Raw genomic sequence first — 19,307 nt, forward strand, 5'->3', positions numbered from 1 at the left:
AAGATAGGAGGCAACATGGCCACCAGAATTGCAGCCTTTTTTCAAGCGTTTTTTTTTTTAAAGCACTTGGGCCAACTATCTCTACCAAGAGATTAAAATTTGTATAATGGAATATATTTACATTTGTTGCAGCTGTGATCAAACTCCCATAATGTTCTTACAAACTACAATGGTTTGTAACAAATTAACATTTGCCGTCAGGGAAGGCTGACAAGATTTGATCTCCTCAGAACATACACCTATACAAGCAGTTTCAACAGGTAATTAAACTAATTTTCCAGTGTTACACCACTGCATTCTTAACCATCACCATGGTTTTCTGCTACTACAGACTGGAGTTTTCACAGCCTAAGATAAATATTTAAGTTTGACTGGTTCATTACTCAACATGTCAAAAAGTTTTAACCTGATAATAATTGAATTGTATGGAAATACCAACACAAGATTACTAGTAACTTTTATTATTTGCTTAAACTTATTTTCACTTTTTTGTAGCTATGGTTTAATGATAAACTGCAAAGTCAATACCTGACTGTGATAGCTGAAACAAGCACACAGCAGAAAAGTTCTTGAATTTCTTATGCACCTGAGACCTGAACAAACGCAATATCCTGAACACCTCATCTTCCATAAAAATTGTGTCAAATGGCAGGTCATCACTTTAACTTTACTGAATAAATGGTTTCAGACTACTGACTCGAATAGCAAAGGATGTTTAGGTTAGCAAAAGCTGACCTAAGTCCTTCTTTAGCTCTTTAGAAAGAAATGACACGAAAGTGTAGTAGACTTCTGTGTTTGACACCGTGATGGTGTCAGAGAAGAAAGATCATTCTGAGAATTTGCAAGACCAATTCCTGCTTCCTTCTGTTTCCTTAACAGTGACTCACTCCTCAGAAATGAGATCTTCGCTATTGAAATGTCAGACCACTGAAAATGCTATGATATTAATTTGAATGGTTCAAATAAGTTCCAAAAAACAGTCACCTAATTGTCTTTTAGTTTTAGTTTGTAGAATAGAAAACACTGAAAGCTCTTAGAAAGAACATGTTATTCCAACATCATGATGCTACACACGTATGAACATCAGGTTCACTGCACTGTGTGACATTTCTTTCTAAACAGCCAAAGTATCAGTGTCCAAAATATTTTGGAAAAAATATCTGAAAAATGTGTTAACAATACCTTCCTTTTCTTTTTCAGTAATTTATCTGCATGTCGCAGCTCAAACTTTTCTAAACCAGCAAAGGCCTAAATAACTTGTTTCAGGGAAAAACGCCTAAATTCTGACCTCATCACAGATGCTTCACTACTAATATAAATGCAATTTTAATCTTTGAAAAGTCACTTTGCATACAGCTTGACTTGCCCTAGGCTGACAAATGAGTCCAGCTTCAGTCTCTATAGTTCTATGTATGGAAATGCCAGAAATTAGTATATTCAGAGATCTAATCATAGCACTCATGTCACTCGCTGAGGATTCACAGTCAGTTCCTTTTGGGCCAGTGAAATCATATGTGCTTCAAAGCTTCAGGAGTGAAACATACGCCATTTTATTTATGGTAAAGGCTCCTCAGCTACATATTGAGTTTTTCAGGGGGGGGGGGAACCCCTGTAAAGTATCTTGGGGGCCCTTTATCACAAAAGGCAAAACACACACCACATAACTTGAGATGTTTTTATAATGCAGAGAAAGAGATGAAAGTCTCCCTGCAGGATTAAGGAAGCTCTTAATGCGATGGTGAGCCATTTGTACCTGCACACACACACACACACACAATGGGCTTTGAGGATGTGTCAACCCTTGCAGGAGTGCGAGAAGGGTCATTGCATTGCTAGTACAGGTGGTTTTTATATTCTGAATGGCACAGAACCTCCTATACACAAAAGAACAATCATTCCCGTTACTCAAGACCGTATTTGACAAGTCTGTGCTCTAAAAAAGGTTAGGTACTACGCAAAGACTTTTACCATTTTGAGGATTTGACTGAAGGCAAAAATCTAAAATTAAATATTATGACCTAGAACTTAATTTTTGTTTTTCAGAAATGTAACCACTTTATCAGACCACCCAGCTAACAAAGATTTTTTTTGTCAGAGCTAAACAAACACCCTTTAGCCAATGCTCTTGTAAATTATGTAAAAGTATCAAGAACTGAAAAAAAAGAAACATGTAGTAGTGACAGAATTGTGTGGCTACTGAGTGACCTCCAAGAGGCTAAAAGAAGCTTAATCATTCAGAGAGAAACAAAAACAATCCTCCAGCCAGCTATGCAGAAATTATGTTGGGCCCTCAAATTTAAAAGGCAAACATTCATTATCACGATACAAGTATGCATACAAACATTCCCAGACAATATAGTCCAAGAATAATATCATTTCACAATCATTGTGAACGCAGATATGAACATCTGATAAAAAATGTCTTTTTAACCATCATAAAGACATAATGAGACACAAACAGTTGAGACAAGCCCCTGTGCTGAACAGCAGTACTTGACAGGGAAGATATTCTAAATAACTGAATCATAAGGATGAATCAACGTGCTTGTTGCTAGACAGAGCAACAAGGCGAAAGCATGCAAAAATGGCAATAAACAGGATATTGCTGAGAGCAACAACAAAGGATACAATAATTCATAGATTGCGATAAGTGCAGGTGCTGTTGCAAAAAGCTCACATCCTGAAAGAACACCTATTTAAATCTAGGCACAATAAAAGTTTGATCCTAGGCGGGGAAGCACTGTATTACAAAAGATAGGTGTTGGCTGTTAATATTTATGACTATCAGATTTCATTCAAAAAAACTCCTTTTACAAACCTGGTCAAAGATGAGTTGAACTGGTGTTCAGTGATGGAATCAAAGCAGTGATGGCTCATAAAATCAAGAGTCCTCCACTTTTCTCTCACTAAGAAGGATACCAAGGGGTAGCCCTGTATAGAAGCAAATCGCAGTTGAGACATTCCGGCAGGCTCTGTCCCTACCACCAAAATGTCGATGTGGCTCCCATCTCTAATAATTCATGTGTCTCTTCGAACGCAACACCAGCACGCTAACCCACCTGTCATTTTCCAACCCATGACTCTCCGGCCCCCATCGATTCAATTATGTGCGGTCAATATGTTGATGCAGTGGAGCATGGCTGGCTGGCCCCGGGTCTCTCTCTCAAGGTCACCCCTGCTCACACAGCAGGAGAGCAGGGATGGGAGGAGAGCGCCGACAATATCACACAGACGGCACTCTTCCTGGCCCGCCATGCGAACCCACATGCACGCAAAAATCATCACTCGGGATACAGACTACAGCTTTCCATTACGTCAAAAACGTCACTAGCGTAGGGTAATTCTGCATCTGCGAGTGTGGAACACATCTGTCACCAAAGCCCTTACACCCAGGAAAATCATCGGGAAGCCAAATCATAAAACTCCACACATCAGCTGAATGAATAAGCAGGATGTTCCATTCATCTTTTTTTTTCCTCTGACAGTTTTCTCCTTTCTTCGTCACTTCAGGGGACTGTAGAAGCCAGCTGGGCATGTCTGACATATTAGGACTCATTTGTTCCCTCCCTGCCCCTCAATAAATTCTTCCACCACGTCAGTTCACTACACATTCCAGTTTGGTTTCAACACAGCACTCCTTGTAGCTTGGAAGAACTTCTCCAGATCCTGAAATGAGTTAAATAAAAACTTGCTACTGGACAGGCTGCTAAATTAGTTTGGGAGCTAAAGTTCACATGAATCCAACTGCCCCGAAATTATTTAAGCTCTACCATACAAATCATAGACAGCTACTTTGGTCGAGGATCATGATTGCAACAGCAAACCCAGAATAACCACATTCAGAAAGAGTTAACATGTCAATCCAGACTGATGTTCAAGACAGGGCTCGAATTCCCTGGAAAACTTCACTCCTTTACACTGCCACTCCTCCTGGGAAGAGATTCTCAGCTTAATGGGTACATCCAAGCCGTCACCAAACAAGATGAAATCAAAATAAAAATCACTATTAGAACAATGAAATGAGGGCTACCATTCAATGGATTTAAAAATAAGTATGCACCAGCTCAGACGCAATAAAAAAATAAGGGATCTTGTAGCACAAATTAAAAAAATGTAAAACAAGTAAATAAAAGCAAAACAAAAATGTAATTGAGATTAAAATAAAGCAGAAGAATAAACCAAAAGGGCCTATTGACAGCCAATAGTTCACATGTCATGCACAAACTAAATGACAAAACAGGCAAGTAGATCTTTGGAATATAATTTTCTGTAGGCCGTCTCCTAGATGTAATCCAGACTTTAATGTCATTTTGGGAGCCGCATAGAGCACTGAGTGGACCCATAACTAATGGGCTGGGTGTTTAAACCCCCTCCGCAGACATCTTGAGTGAGGTACTTTATCCCAGTTACTCCAGGCCACTCAGATGTGTCAGTGAGGACCCGCAAAGGACCAGTGTACCATCTGGAGTGGAGTCACATGCTCTCTGGTCGACTCCTGCCTGAAGAACTGCTCTCTGCGCTACCGGGGACTTTACCTTTCAATGTCATATTACCAATATTGAGACATTCTGCCGTAACTTGGCGAAGATTATTTTTCATGATTTCAGGGGAGGTTTTGGTTTCTCTCGGCTGGCACAAAAAAGTTCAAACCCTAGTTATTTAATGTCTCAAGCGCCTCTTGTAACACCTCCTAAGTTGCTGATCTATACAGTATATGCCCTGCCTAAATCAAAGAGAAAAACTCCCAGGATAAATTATTGAAGAAATAGCTTGTTACTTGGAGTATATTCATCACCCATCATAAATATTTTTCCAGTAAATACTGTACCATCATGCATTCTTGATTTATTTGCAGAACACACACGGGATTATTCTCAATCTATTTTATAAGCACTGCAGCTGAATAAGAAATAGAAAGGGTAATTTCATTTCACAGCATTATCTTGGCCACTTTTACACATTCATGATGTAATGCAAACTGAAAAACAAACTTAGATCAACACATTTTTACTCTACACTTTGGAAGGGCTCTAAAGCGTGTATACAAGACTTATCTGCATGTTCACTTATCAATTTCTCAATTTTTAATCTATAAAATACTTATGATCCTTCTCTCAAATAAGATGAAGAAAATTCTATTATTTGTGCCCAATATAATGTAGGAGTTCAACATTTGCAAGAAAATGGGCAGATGATATTTAAGCCAAGACAAAAGACACTAAAAAACCACCTGCCACTCTTCAATAAGGATTTCCTTCTTCAAGGTTTTTCTTTAGTCCTTTAACTGTTTAATGCTATACACAGATTCCAGCTGCCACAACTGGCAGATATCAGCCACATCTAAATAGCTTTCAGCCATTTCTTCAATGAAGTAAATCCAAAACCAGTACTAAAGCCTCCTTTTCCACTACCACACAGTGAGCTTGGCTACCTCTCAAGTCCACCAGCACACAGCACATGAAATACTGCTGCAGTCAGGTCAGTAGGGTCTATTAATAGAGCTGACAAACAATGGTGTTCCTTACAAGTTCTTCAAAGAATCTTGCAACTATAAATCACATGCAACAGGGATGGAAGAGCTGAAATAGATACTAAATTTACAGGCATAAAACCTAAATTTGAATCCTCACTGGTGACAGAAAAGAACTAGATAAAATGAGCCCCCTGAGCAGTCTGAACAGCGCAGTACATGCACTTGTTTGGAACACAAATCAAGCCCTGGAGTCCAAATATGACTGACTTCAGTCTGGGGTACCATAGATCATCACTTGACTGCCAGGACTCCCTAATCACTGGAGTGCAACTGGCAGAGCAACTTCAGGGATGGGAGCTCTCCAGTTCACTGAGAATAATCTATCTTGCAATGTAACGCCATGTTACATGTAGCTTATCATTACAACCATTTTATACGCCAACTTTCATGTTGCCCATTGAAATAAACAAAATAAACCTACTTTGGGAAAAAACAATTAACAGTGTATAAACATGTTCAAGTAGGGAGCTGCGTCAGCACACACAGGCCGTAAAGTTTCAAGTAAAAGGTTTATTCCATGCTGAAAAGAGAAGAAAGGAAACAACATTTTAGCTGTGGAGCCTTCTTCAGGTGCAAACGTGTTTTACACACCATTGTAATGTTGAAGGCAGAGGGCTGAGAGCCTCATCCTGGGAACTGAAATAAGTCCAAAGAGCATAAACAAGGTGTAGGGAGTTAGCTCACTGTTATACTCTGAAGTCAAGAAGATCAAGGCTGTAAAGGTGAGCAGAAGTATTGTACGTTCATTCTGAAATCCATAGGGACCCAATGCTAGAAAACTAGAACAGAAGAGACACATTGATGCACTTTAGTTTAGACCCAGGCAGCTGAGTTCTGAGCATACTGCGACGTAAAAATGTTTGTATATACAAGTACATAATACTTGGCTGTTTAAAACCATGCATTAAATATAGTGAGCTCCAGCTGAGACAGATGGATAAATACAGGGTCTGACTTTATATCCCCCAACACATCCTCATCTCAGAGAAAACCCAAAAGTTCTTCCCTTTGCTGAGGGAAATGTATCCAAGCAACTTTGCTTTTTGTTACAAGACAATGCATCTATAACTGGAATTCTTGGCAGAAATGATAAATCCCATTCTAAGTCTGTGGGAAAGAATTAGCTCTCTCCTCAGTGTCTGGATATTTTGGATGTGCTAAAAATACCCAGAAATGTAGAACGTCCTCTAGCACTGATTCACAGAGTTCCTCCGAGACATATGGAAAAGCAGATTTCAGTTTCTCTGGAAATTAAAATAAGAAATTATGTTTTACTGCATTAGCTCACACACAAAGCATGTATTTCACCTACTCTATAGTGCATAAACTAAGTGTGCTTTTTTTAACATGCACACCCCTATACCTTGAAGTCACTAGTATATACTATATAAAAGGAAAGGACAGGAAATGTATTGTGAGGGATTTATCTGGAAGATACTGAAAATGCGTTAATAGGTCAGTCACAAGTGAACAGCAGAACAGCAAATGTGGAACACATTAAAAATCTCGAAAACAAAATCTACCTACAGCTAAAGTTTAAAAATGAATTAAACTTAGTGTGTCTGTAAGAAAAAGGAACTTAATGTCTAACTATCAGCTATGTTTTCAGGCACGATAACCTTATGTTTATTAATGTGCTTATTTCGATGACAACATAATCACAGGTAAGCATGGATACAAAAGCCTTAGGCACAGGAAGTGAACATACAATGGGAATATTTAGCCAAAGTTCTGCTGCCTCCCTAATTTCCAAATTCCGTGCCCATGTAATTCCAGATTCCAGTTTTTCAATGATTCTGCTGTTGTACAACATGTCAGGCTGCACAATAAGCGACCCAAGGACGAAAGATTTCTGCCTGTGAAGATACAAGACAGAAAGCCATCTGTTGAAGATCCGCCCGCATTCAACCCTTGGCTCTCCCTCTCTAGTCCGGTCCTCCCGCCTGCTCAGCTCCGCAGTGGCGGCCGGGACACCACTCCTGAGTCGCTGATGGTATCCTCTTCATGCTCACCTTCCAGTGCTGCGCAGGGAGGTCTCTTCCTGGCTTGCGAAATAGGCACAAACTCACATGCGACTAATTAGCTGGGCATCTGGAATTCCTTAATGTTCAGGCACATGAGAGCCCCTCTGCTCTCTAGCAGCTTAGAGCTGCTAAAAGAAATGGATGTTGAAGCCTACAGAAAACTATAAGTGAATGATAAATTATAAGTCCTACGTACAGTAGGCTGGGTTTTCTCATAACGTGAAGATCTAAACTGAATTACAAGACTTGGTAGGAAGGTGCATCCACTGGGTATATGGAACCGGTTTATAATTTCCCAATCACTTTAAGGTTTGAAGTTTGAGTCCAGGCTCCTGTATCTCGGAGCAAATTGAGAGCAGCGTAAAAAAAAAACAAGCAAATTATCTTACCGTAATCTTGAGAATAATTACAGTATACAGTACTTCTGCTTAATTTATCACTGCTTTGGTGCACAATAACATGTGGATTCTCCCTTATGTCAGTAATATTAAACTGTGATGCTAGATGCTAAATTGTGCCATGTCAGTTTTATAAAAGTGGTTTCCGCGAATTCACACACTGCGCAGGATTACAGAAAACCACATCAGTGAGAGGGCTGGAAAGCTCAGTATTAAGCAGATGTATAGGGTTTCAAGAAAAAAAAACCCAGACAGATCCTGCTGGAGGGCAAATGGAAGAATCTAATACAGACCCCGTTTCCTGTTCAGCACCAGGTAATACAGCTCAGGTTTGCCTTCTTCAACCTTTTCATTTTCCCTTTAAAGAGGCCCGTGATAATTAAAGTCTACTTTCCACATATTTCAAATCGCTCTCTTCACATTTTCAAAAGAAAATCTGTGTCTGACCTTTCTGAGGAAGACCTTTTGATTGCAGTCATAGAGATTCAGAGTCATTTGTCATAGTGCACTTGTGTTCTGCTCTAAAAAAGCATGTTTTCTCATTGTAATGCGCTCTTACTCAAACTACAAGAAAACTGTTGAGAAAATTCCAGTGAGGGAATTTATTAGGGCCAGATGAGTTGTGTACTTGAACTGGATACAAAGTTAATCTTATTTTAATACTACATCTATATCTGTATGTATGCATATTGTGGTTGCTCTTTAAAACACAAAGTAGGGCTACCCAAAATACCCGTACTGTAAAGATGTTCATCTGATTTCATACTGTAGTCCTGTAAATAGCACCCAGAAACAAAAAATATATAAAATAGTGCTGAATTTCATAAGCTTTGAGTCAAACAAGCATTTTATTTTTAGCATTCTCAAGAAGAAGAAAAAGATGGTATGTCCTCATTTATGTTTCCAAGATCCTTGTCTGGCCTAGGAGTCGCAGGTCACTCAGCAGACTCTTTTGAGAGGGCCCGCATTAAAAAGATCGGAGAAACGGAAAAGAGAAAACTACGAAGCTCGACTCATCTACAGAGCAGGGCTGCACAAATACAACGGCAGCCTGAGCCACAAGCCCAGGAGGAATCATTTAGTCCACAGCACTTGGGGGGAGTGGACAGGATCTCAGGGGGTCAATGTACATGAATCGCTCTGCCTCCAAGGGTTCTGAGGGATAGAGCTGTGACGTTGGGAGACGCAGAATGACCACAAGGTTTGAACACAGAGTTTTGAAAAAGTATCAAAACCCTGAAAAAAATAATGCTCTGCACCTTAAAAAATATGGATTTACCACACATTCGTCTACACCTAGAACACAGAGTTAAATATTTAAACAGGTAGGCTACAGCCTCAAAACATCCATCCATTTGGTTTCTAACCATCTCTTTCAATTCCGGATCGTAGGGGAACCAGAGCCCAGCAAATAATGGCCACAGGGCAGGATACATCCTTGATGGGACACCAGTCCATCACAGGGCGCACGGACACAAGCGCATACTCACACCAGGGCCACTTTTTACAGATGCCAATTAACTTAGCAGTTTGTCTTTGGACTGTGGGGGGGAAACTGGACCACTTGGAGGGAAACCGCATCAAAACATCACCAAGGAAAAAAAATATCAAAGAATTTCAAGTCAATTCACTTATCGGTTTCAAAGGTGTCTTTTAGGTTCAGTTCAACGGTTTTTTTCCACGTTTGAAGAAACGCCAAAAGGAAGAAAAAAGCTTACTCCCCCTAATGTGGGATAAGTTAGGACCTGTACCCGTTCCAGAAGGCGTCATTCACACCAAATGCAAACCACAAACAACCTGTGTTAGGTCATGCACTCTTCTTGTACCCCTCCGGCAGGGAAAACACATAATACAACTGTAGACACTATCTAAAAGTACCTGGTAAATTTAGCATCTTTGAAGATGATGTAAATAACATCCTTTTGATGTCTGGGGAGACTGCTGGCACTATAAATCAGAATGACTCACAGAAAAGTACAGGAGTGATGCATCACTGCCTGCATAAAGCTCCATTTTCTAATGTTGTGATTCAGCAATAGTTGTCTGAATTTGATGTTCAGTAAGCCAGCAAACCAAACATATACAGTTGTATGCAAAAGTTTGGCCCCTCCTAGTCAAATTGCATGTTACACTAAATCTCTAAGTGAAAAGAAGGTAACATAACCCCTGCAGGGCACAAACTTTAAAATGCTGTATTTCTGCACATTTTAATGCACAATTAGTATTTGCTGAATCTAAAAATACAACAATTAATGTGGCATGTGCAAAACTATTCTAGTTGATTTATTAGTACTTTGTTATGGTTTTAAAACTTGATTGACTCATTAGGCCTTAAATTAAGCCCAGTGAAGACAATTCCATGAATGAAGACCCTGACCCTTCTAACCCCCCAGGATGTTTTGCCTACTTTCAACACCCATGGGCTCCTATAAGCAACACTCCTCACACTGTCCATGACTCCAGGGTTACCTTGACAACTTAAACATAAAAAACGTGCTTCCTAAAAATCTCAATTTCTTAATCACAAAAATCCTGGCAATAGGGCTGTCTGAAACTTAACACAACGGTGTTGATAAGTTTCTCATTTCTTCCCACCCACTCAACTTATATTGACACTACAAAATCTGATTTCATAGCACCTACTTAAAGAAGGAGATGCTTTTTTTTTGCTCTGTTGAATCTGACCCCCATGTTTACATCCTAATGCATGACACAGGTTATAATTGGAATAATGCACTGTAATCACAACAGTATGATGGCAAGGCAGCAGAATTTCAAACAATGTAACAGATTGGAAGTGACAGTAATTAAAGAGCACTCATGTGACAGTAATGCTAAAACAACAGTCACAGTCCCTTGCCACTTCGCAACTCCACAGAGAAAACTGCTACAGTGTAACAGATCATGGTCAGCAAAATGTCTCTGGACATCATCCATGTTTCTCTGAGTATTTAGCGTGATGCAGGAAATTAATAATGCTGTCAAACCCTAAGGTAAAACATTTTAAATTGGTTTCTCCAACCTCTGTGTGTACAGCTCATCCTGCACTTGTATGTACGCTTATGCCAATTATAGCCAACTTTTTCTTCCTCTCAGAACAACCTCCCTAACCCTGTTCTTCACTTCGAAAGAATCTTTGTTCCCTGGATTACAGTACCGTCTTCACAGTGCAAGCTGCATGTGTAGAACGTGGTTATAAGACAAAAACACAGCACATCAGAGTGACAGTAGATAAATCTAGTGACAGCACCAACTGCACACTTTTCCGTAGAGGTATTGTCAGGTAGCCTCAGTAAGCTCCCCGTACCATAATTACTAAAAAATACAATAGCAAGCACCTAATTTTAAGATGTCAGTGTTTAAAAAAACATCAGGGACAAACGGTCATGGACAGGTCACCCAGTAAACTAAATTAAATATTTCCCTAAGCGCCTTTTCTTCAGTTTAACAAAATTAACAGTTATGTTTTTACAGTGAACTGTGCATCTGTTTGAAAAGACCATGCAGTGCAGTCCTGTTGTAGTGGCAACACAAATTTACTTGAAGAGACAGAACCGATGTAAAAGTTTATAGGCAAAATGATTCCTAACAAAAGCAGTTTGTGGTTTATTTAGGACACAAAAAGGTTCACAGTTCCAGCAAGAAGCAAAATCGTAAGCATTGTATGTAATTCTTCAACAGTTTACTTGAAAGATCCCTACTAGCATGTTAATCTTCAGATAAGCTCCCTCTGGTTACTTATTCTAGAAAAAAATGGAAATGGAATGGAAAATGGTCATTTATTTTTATACCCACTTAATCTGGGTTCTCCTGTACTGATCAGGAGAGATTTAAAACTCCAATGCACCCATTCGCATTGGCCATTATGTGACAGATTGGGAGCTACACAGGACTTGACAGGAGAGCTACCACTGACTAGAGGAGCAATGCGCTTTTCACCGACATAACCGCAGATCTGCGGGCATGAGGTGAGGTCAGGAATCGCTGTTTTCTGGGAAGACAGGATGGCATGAACTGACTAATGCCAAAACTGACACTGCAGCACTCTGCCAGCTTGAAACCACCATGCCTACGGAAGACTTCAGCAATGGAACCTGCGCTCCACATGTGCGTTCACCAGCTAAGCCACTCCACTCATTGACTTCCTGCTTTCATTTTACAGCTCACTCACCAGGCGTGCCACAAGAATTTACAACATGGAATGCATTTCCGAAGACACAAAAAAGTGCTTGCAAAGATGCAAAAACCTAACAACACTATTATGAAGTTCAGGGCTTTTTTCTTACCATTTCGGCCATTATTCCCCTGGTAGTCAGTATTTGGTAGGAAGGTTTTAAGGACATCACTTAGAGAAACAACACGAACCATAAAGAATTCATCTCACTTTAGCAATGTTATGTCTGATAACATTGTGTCTGGGTATACTTAGATATGAGGTGAATAAGCCAAACCAGGAGTGTGAATTGGGTGGTAAATGCATGCTTCCACCACACACTTTCCATTAGCCTGCTTTTTTTATTCTGCCAGAGCAATGTCCAGTGCTTCATGCACACAACAATGATGTCTCATTATATACATAAAATATGTAACATCATGGAACAAAAGCTACAATTTAGCTGCAGTGATTCCAAAGCAAAAATGAGATATTATCTTGTTTCTCATGAGTAAGGCTACAGGAAGTAGACTAGTGATGAGCTATTATAATATTTTATTATTCTGTCTAACAAGCAGTGACAGGATAGGGCTCCTGTTACTTTGCTACTTTTACGAGCTGACTTTATTAAGCTACAGAAAATCAACTACTGCACACTTTAAAACCTGCTTTAAACCAGAAGTATGGCAACACCATGTGCTTCTTTACACATGTTGAACGCTCACACAATTGGCAACTGATATTTAAATCCTAACGATGCACATCTTCATAAAAGGGAAAAATCTCCTCAATGTAAGAAGCTGACAAAATTCCTGCATCACTAATGCTAAACCTAGTAGTGAATCTAAATCTTCTTCTGCAGTCAGCATGTACACTGTATGTGGTTCTCCATCGCCTTAAATCACTATCAGAAGGTGAAAACTGGGAAACCAGAAATAAATTTAGAAGTACTGTAAATAAAACAAGTTATTGTGCTCTGAAATAATTTCATCTTTGTATAGTGAGGAAGCCCAGTTAAATTTGTCCTTGAAAGAATTCAAAACTTGTGTTAGATCTTTAGCCTATTTCTTTAACATACCCAAGAGCAACTCACACTTTCCCAAAGGCAACAAAAACACCACATAGTATGTCTTGTGACTGCATAACTCAATACAAGCCAATCTCTCAACAAGGACTTAATCCAGTGGCCGCTCAGAATCAGAGAGTGCTATTGGAACAGCACTAAAGTCCTAACACAAGATTTAGTAAAAATGGCAAACGGCATATAGAAAAAACAACAACAAAAGAAAATCCTGCTTATTTCATTGCCTTTAGTGGCACTACAATATGCTCAATGAAAACACTAGCTTTGATGGAGGGCTCTGATTTAGAGTGGGAACATTCAGTGAAAGTCGAAGAGCTACCAAGGGAATTCTGATCTCATTCTAATGTTGATTTTGTCAGCATCACCTAACTCCACTGGAGAAGTAGATCATTTTAGTAAGCTCAGGGTGGTCTAGAATGTGACGATTCAAAACTTCAGTACCCTACCATATTCCTTGGCCATTTTTTAGAGGTTTTATTTTTATGTTATAATGAATTGAATTTCATCTAGTCAGAAGCTGACCTGGTTATGTTGTCACGAAAAATGCTATATTCAGATAATCACCGATTAGAAAAGATACAACATACCAAAGACACTGTCATTATACTGCACTAAGGGCTCTATAAAGTTAACTTTTCAATTGGAGTGGTCTTCATTGTAGGATATAAGCCTTTACACAACCAAATGTAATTAAGGCTTAAGAGTGAATTACACCAGATCTTCTATTAAGTAGGGACGAAAAGACGTAAAGCACATCAGCAACAAAATATGTATACTCTCATGTAAAAGCAATAATGATGTAAATTTATCGTGGTGGCTGTTAATGCACTGAATAACTATGTCCAATATCTAAGGGGTTTCAGAGAAAAGGCATTTCAGAACAACAGTAATAGATTTCCTTAGGGTCATTTAACAAATAGAGGTTTTATGTAGAAAATCAAATATATACGATTATAAGCAGAGATTTTGTATGAAAATTACATTCTTATAAAAACATGGAGAAAGACTGTACATTATGAATAGGGGCACAGAGAAGACACCTTCATCAATATTTTTCTAAAAACAATTTTAAACAAAAAAGCATTTATCATCCATGTGTTTACAGCGTCCTTTGCCATGTAACTGTCATAGATGTTAAGTAACCCATTGCATCAAAGTGTAATGGTAGATCTACTGTATCTTTTCCTTTAGCATACGAGAAATAAAAATCAGTCCTTCAGATAACTATTATCAAAGTAAAAGCTCTCCCCTACAGCTTTACAGCAAGAAACAACATTTGGATTGCAGCTGGCACAATCTACACTTTGATACTGCTAAGCAGAAACTGCTGGCACACAGAGGCGGATCTTGGCCACAGATAATTAGTGTCGGAGACCAATTATTAGAACCAGACTTGGCTTGGAAACAAAGCAGAACTTCACACACTCAGGAAAAATAAAACCAAAACGAACAAACAAAAAACACAGATAAAGCAGTCATGCAAGAGGGTTTCAGGTCGCTCACAATTACGATGAATTGATGGCTCCCGTGCTCTTGTTTAAAGTGACTCTTGACTGATGTGCACTGCAATTAGGTATGATAAAGTTTGTCCAACTGAAGGATATAAACATATTCACAACAGGAAAACACGAACAAAAACATTCTTGCATATTTTGCTTGGGTTTGGTAAATAATCTCCCATAGAAACCAGGCCATTTTTGTAAATGTGCAAGGCATTTCACTAGAAATCAAACACGCAGCTGAGTGAATAACAGCTTTTCTTGAGCTCATTGGATTCTTTGCATGCCTTTCACAATTTACATTTTAAATAAAGGGTAATAAACTAGCGGCACTGGACTGTAATGGACTGACAGAATTGAGTGACGAAAGCAAAGCTAAATAAATGCTCCCCCCTTGCTTCCATCCACCCATTAACACACATTACAAATAAAGAGCCAGATGCAACATTTATGCTTGATCTGGTAACGGCAATGGAATGATTAAACTCTTTAATACAGCAATACAGAACTCCCTTAAAGTCAAACAAACTGTTTTTGACGGATTTGAATCTGTTTATACACACTCCATAAGAAGCGGCTCACCTTTTAGTTCTGTGGGAAAGTTAAATGAAAGGGCAGAAATTGCACTGCAATTAGCACTACTGCCTCACAGCTCTAAGGTTCTGGGTTCCAATACGACCCCAGGCACCTCCTGAATGGAGCTGGCATGTTCTCACTGTCAGCCAGACTTTCCTCACACCTCAGAGACACATACAGGACCAGCTAGGTTAATCGATGAATCTAAATTGTCCATCCTTGGACACGCACACAGGACCAACGAGCAGGTCTCTGATGATGGATGGACAAAGCTCTTCTGTAGAGCCATCCTTCCACTATTTCTCTATTTTTCTTCCTGATGTGGACATTTTCTTTTTCCTTTTCAGCAGGACCGTTTTTGACCTCAGGTTACAGCCGCATTAAGCCAAAAAAAATAGGCAAACGCTGCCAGCTTCTTCCGGAGTCTGCGAGCTCAGCAGGGCTGCAGGTGTAGCCCCGGAAAGGCGGAGAGAGACCCTGAGTGGGAACAGAAGCCAGAGGGAGGACACGTTCCAGGTTTACCCTCCAGGCACATGCGGAATGCCTTCTGACAGACTGGCAAGAGTTCAAAGAAAGGAACAAAAAGATACCGCTCCCATGGTTTATCATACTTTCCTTTCAAAATGAAACTCTTTTGCCCTTATCATGCGGCTCAGATGCTGCCAGGTTTTTGTACTGTGGGTGACAGCTGAGAGCCATTACAATATTCACTGCACACTGCACATACTTCCTCCCTACCACAGTGACAGCCAAGGCATGATACAGGCCTGTACTGCAAGCATTTCTAAGGCATTGATTGCACAGTGAGGCACTCTATAAAAGCTCTTTTTTGAAATATCCAATAAAATATGATTATAAGAAACAGGGGAAAAAAAGAGATCAATGCCCTTTGTCTAGTGCTTTTTTCCTCCCTTTCATTTGCTGATTCCACCTGATTTAATGATAATCGAGCTGATCCCTCTCATGTAGGTATTTTATCAAACTTGTAATGGACTTCAAAATAGGATCACAGACACAGGAGCAATATTAAGGACCAGCTAGTGCCAAGGGTAATGGAAAGATTCCAGCCCTGGCACGGCATAGATTTTATCTGGAGTGAGGAAGATTTTGGGAAGAGGAGACACAGGTGAACTCTTACTGTTCCTGTGCTGCTGCTTTCACATTAAGAAAAATAAAATAAATGAGGGCGAGAAGCGACTTGATACTAAAAGTAAGTCACTCGTGTGTGCTGCTTTCAAGCCAACTCTGTAACTGAATGTTACTGCTTGGAACAATCTCTATCAAAGTCAGTTTGCTGTACGAGCAGCTCAAAGACATACAACAGGTCCGGTACAGGAAAGTGTTTCACTGAGCCTTGTCAGCCTGCCCACTGCTGACCGCCGGAAACCTGTTCCCATGAAAGAGCCCAGAATAAGACCCTGTGCCAGCAAACACTAATGACTATTGCTTCCAAATCCAACAGGATGTCATATGCGCCTGAAAAATCTTACACAGCAGTATAGATGCCATAACCAGGTACAAAGAAAATGTCTGTGCACATCTCGTGTTTTTGAACTTAAGTAACTTAATAGCCACCTTGAACTGAGAGACTAGTCTGAGGATTATTAAGCAGCGTATGAATTATGGTTCCATGGTTGGTTAACACTTGGCAGCCTTACTATCTCAGGAGGTTCCCAGGCCTTCAGCGAGTCAGTAGTCAACAATCAACAGCTTTGGTTAACATTCTGAGCTGCTGCACAAGCACACCCTACTCTAAGTAATTGAAAAAAGAGGTGAAGCAGTTGAAAATGCAAAAGCTTTAAACCTGGCTATAAGCAAATAAATTCTAGACTTTATCATATCATATACTGTACCAATAACAACACTTCCCAGATTTTCAGTTTCAAGATACACAATTAAAAAGTAGTTAATTTAACTATTTAGACCATTAGAAAAGTGTACTAAATGAGGTATAATCTACCGTAAAGGCTGATGCAAAACCTGAGAAACGGAAAGCATTCCAATAAGCTTCCAAAGAACAAAAGAACCCACTTACCTTACTGCAGGAGATGATGCTGCCAGTGCTTTCTGCCAATTTACAGCTGAAAGAAACAAAGCTAGTGTTAGGAAGAGAAACACCACACCACTGTAGAACAAAATCATGACTTTCATAGGCCAACAGTGCTTTACTGGTAAGAGCTGACAGATAATACTGGATTGTCACACAACAGTTTTGCATATCATACCTTCCATGGAAAGTTGCAGTTTGAAATATCAGACATACTAAAAGATGGTAAAAAGAGCATTGTCAGCTTTTGGTTACAAGCACTCATGCCTTCAGTATGCTTAGACATATTAACCTAATAAATGAAACTTACGTTTTATGCACCACTATTTTGATAATGATCCACATGTATGTAGAAAATGTAGAAAGATCTACAAGAATCACCCTTATTAAACACCACATTGCAGCATTTTAAACCTAGCTCACCCTTAGTACCTTCAGTACTGGGTCTAGACAGCACCAACCCAGTTACAGTACATCTTAGAGGTTACCTGTTTCTAAAGACTGACAACACCTGTTGTCAATGATTTAAGCAAATAACCCATTTAATTAAGAAATCTCTGGTCCTGGAGTGCTCAAGTGAACAAACCACCTGCTTAATTAATCACAATTAAATTGCCCCACGTTGATTAAACCTGCTCAGGGCTTAGGATCAGGGTCATTTCCAAGACCAGAGTTGCAGACAGCTGCACATACAATAATAATAAATAATAATACTATTTAAGTTCTATTTCATGAAAAAGTATTTCAAAACTCATCAACTAAAAAACTAGAGCACCATTCCTAGGAGACTCTGCTCTAGTGATAAAGTATAACAAAGCATATTTATAGCCCATTAGTTTCCGACACTTGCATTATGATTATCAGTTTAATCAGAACAGCTTGAAAACAAAGACATCATAGTGGCAAAACATTTCTTTCTTGGAGGCCTGACATTAATTAGATCTAGGTCATTACAACTCCCCACCTGCAATTAAACAGAGTACAACATGCACCAGCCGTGAGCAACTATATTTTGCATTAAAAAGGTTCCAGTAGTGTGGTTTTGAAGTGATTAATTATGATTAGAGACCATTTCCCTTATGATAGAATTAGAAGTTTTAGAACAAATTTGCACCTATTTTTAACAGCTTCTCAGCTGAGGACCTGTCATATGCCTGGCTGTGTGCAAAGTTCATAGTTTTTTTTTCTTAAAAACTAGGGTGAAAAATATCTCGACAAGATCCTCAACATAAGAACCTATTATCCTAACCAGAATAAAATAATGCGCTCAGAAACTGTTTATATGCACACGCACAGGTTGAGCAAGCCTTAATCGCATGCAGAAATTCTGTTTTCACAAAACGACCTTGCACAAACCATCAAACACACAACCTGAATATAGAAATACACTGGCCAGATACCTTTCCTCTCTTTGCATGTTTATAACCGAGAGAGTGAGGAAAAGAAAATGAATCAAACTGTGAAGTCATCACGTCTTTTAACTTCGCTACTCAAAAGGAATGGAAGATGAAATATGGAATCATATGAAAGGTGAGCCAAGTGTTTTCCCTCATTTCTGATTTTATTTTTTTATGGGTTTGGGAATCTCGGAATGCTGCATCCCACATGCAGGAAGCTGCTGATAACAGAAACAGCAACACTGATAACAACAGCTGTGCCTAAAAAAACAGACAACGGGGATGTGAAGGGAGCAAAGGTCTTGTGCCTGATCCGAGACACTAGTCCATTCAAAAGAAGTTACATCCCACCCAAAGCTATACAGCAGGCTGAGTAGTTGTATATTCCACTGTCACACTTTTAACCCAATCACTCCTACAGCAGCACAAAATTGTTATTTCACATAAGGTTAATACAGTACACGCAAGGAAACAAATTACAGTCATTGGGCTTACTACTGTCATTGGTACACTAGCTTCTTTCAACACTTCAAAGACAACAGCAGAAAACAAGAAGACAGCAATGGTTCTTCAGCTCAAACTGGGGCTTAAATGTC

At 39.4% G+C, this 19,307-nt stretch overlaps 1 protein-coding gene across 5 annotated transcripts in view; it reads right to left on the minus strand.

The window, feature by feature from the left end:
- tln2b (talin 2b) overlaps positions 1-19,307 on the minus strand; it is a 135,635-nt gene that overhangs the window by 80,284 nt on the left and 36,044 nt on the right. For all 5 annotated transcript variants that reach the window (XM_015343674.2, XM_069190710.1, XM_069190711.1 and 2 more), the window contains exon 2: positions 17,303-17,348. The gene's annotated coding sequence lies outside the window, so the exon portion shown is untranslated. The remainder of the gene's footprint in view (positions 1-17,302; positions 17,349-19,307) is intronic.

This window comes from Lepisosteus oculatus, chromosome 5, assembly GCF_040954835.1.
Source record: "Lepisosteus oculatus isolate fLepOcu1 chromosome 5, fLepOcu1.hap2, whole genome shotgun sequence".
Taxonomy (NCBI): Eukaryota; Metazoa; Chordata; class Actinopteri; order Semionotiformes; family Lepisosteidae; genus Lepisosteus; species Lepisosteus oculatus.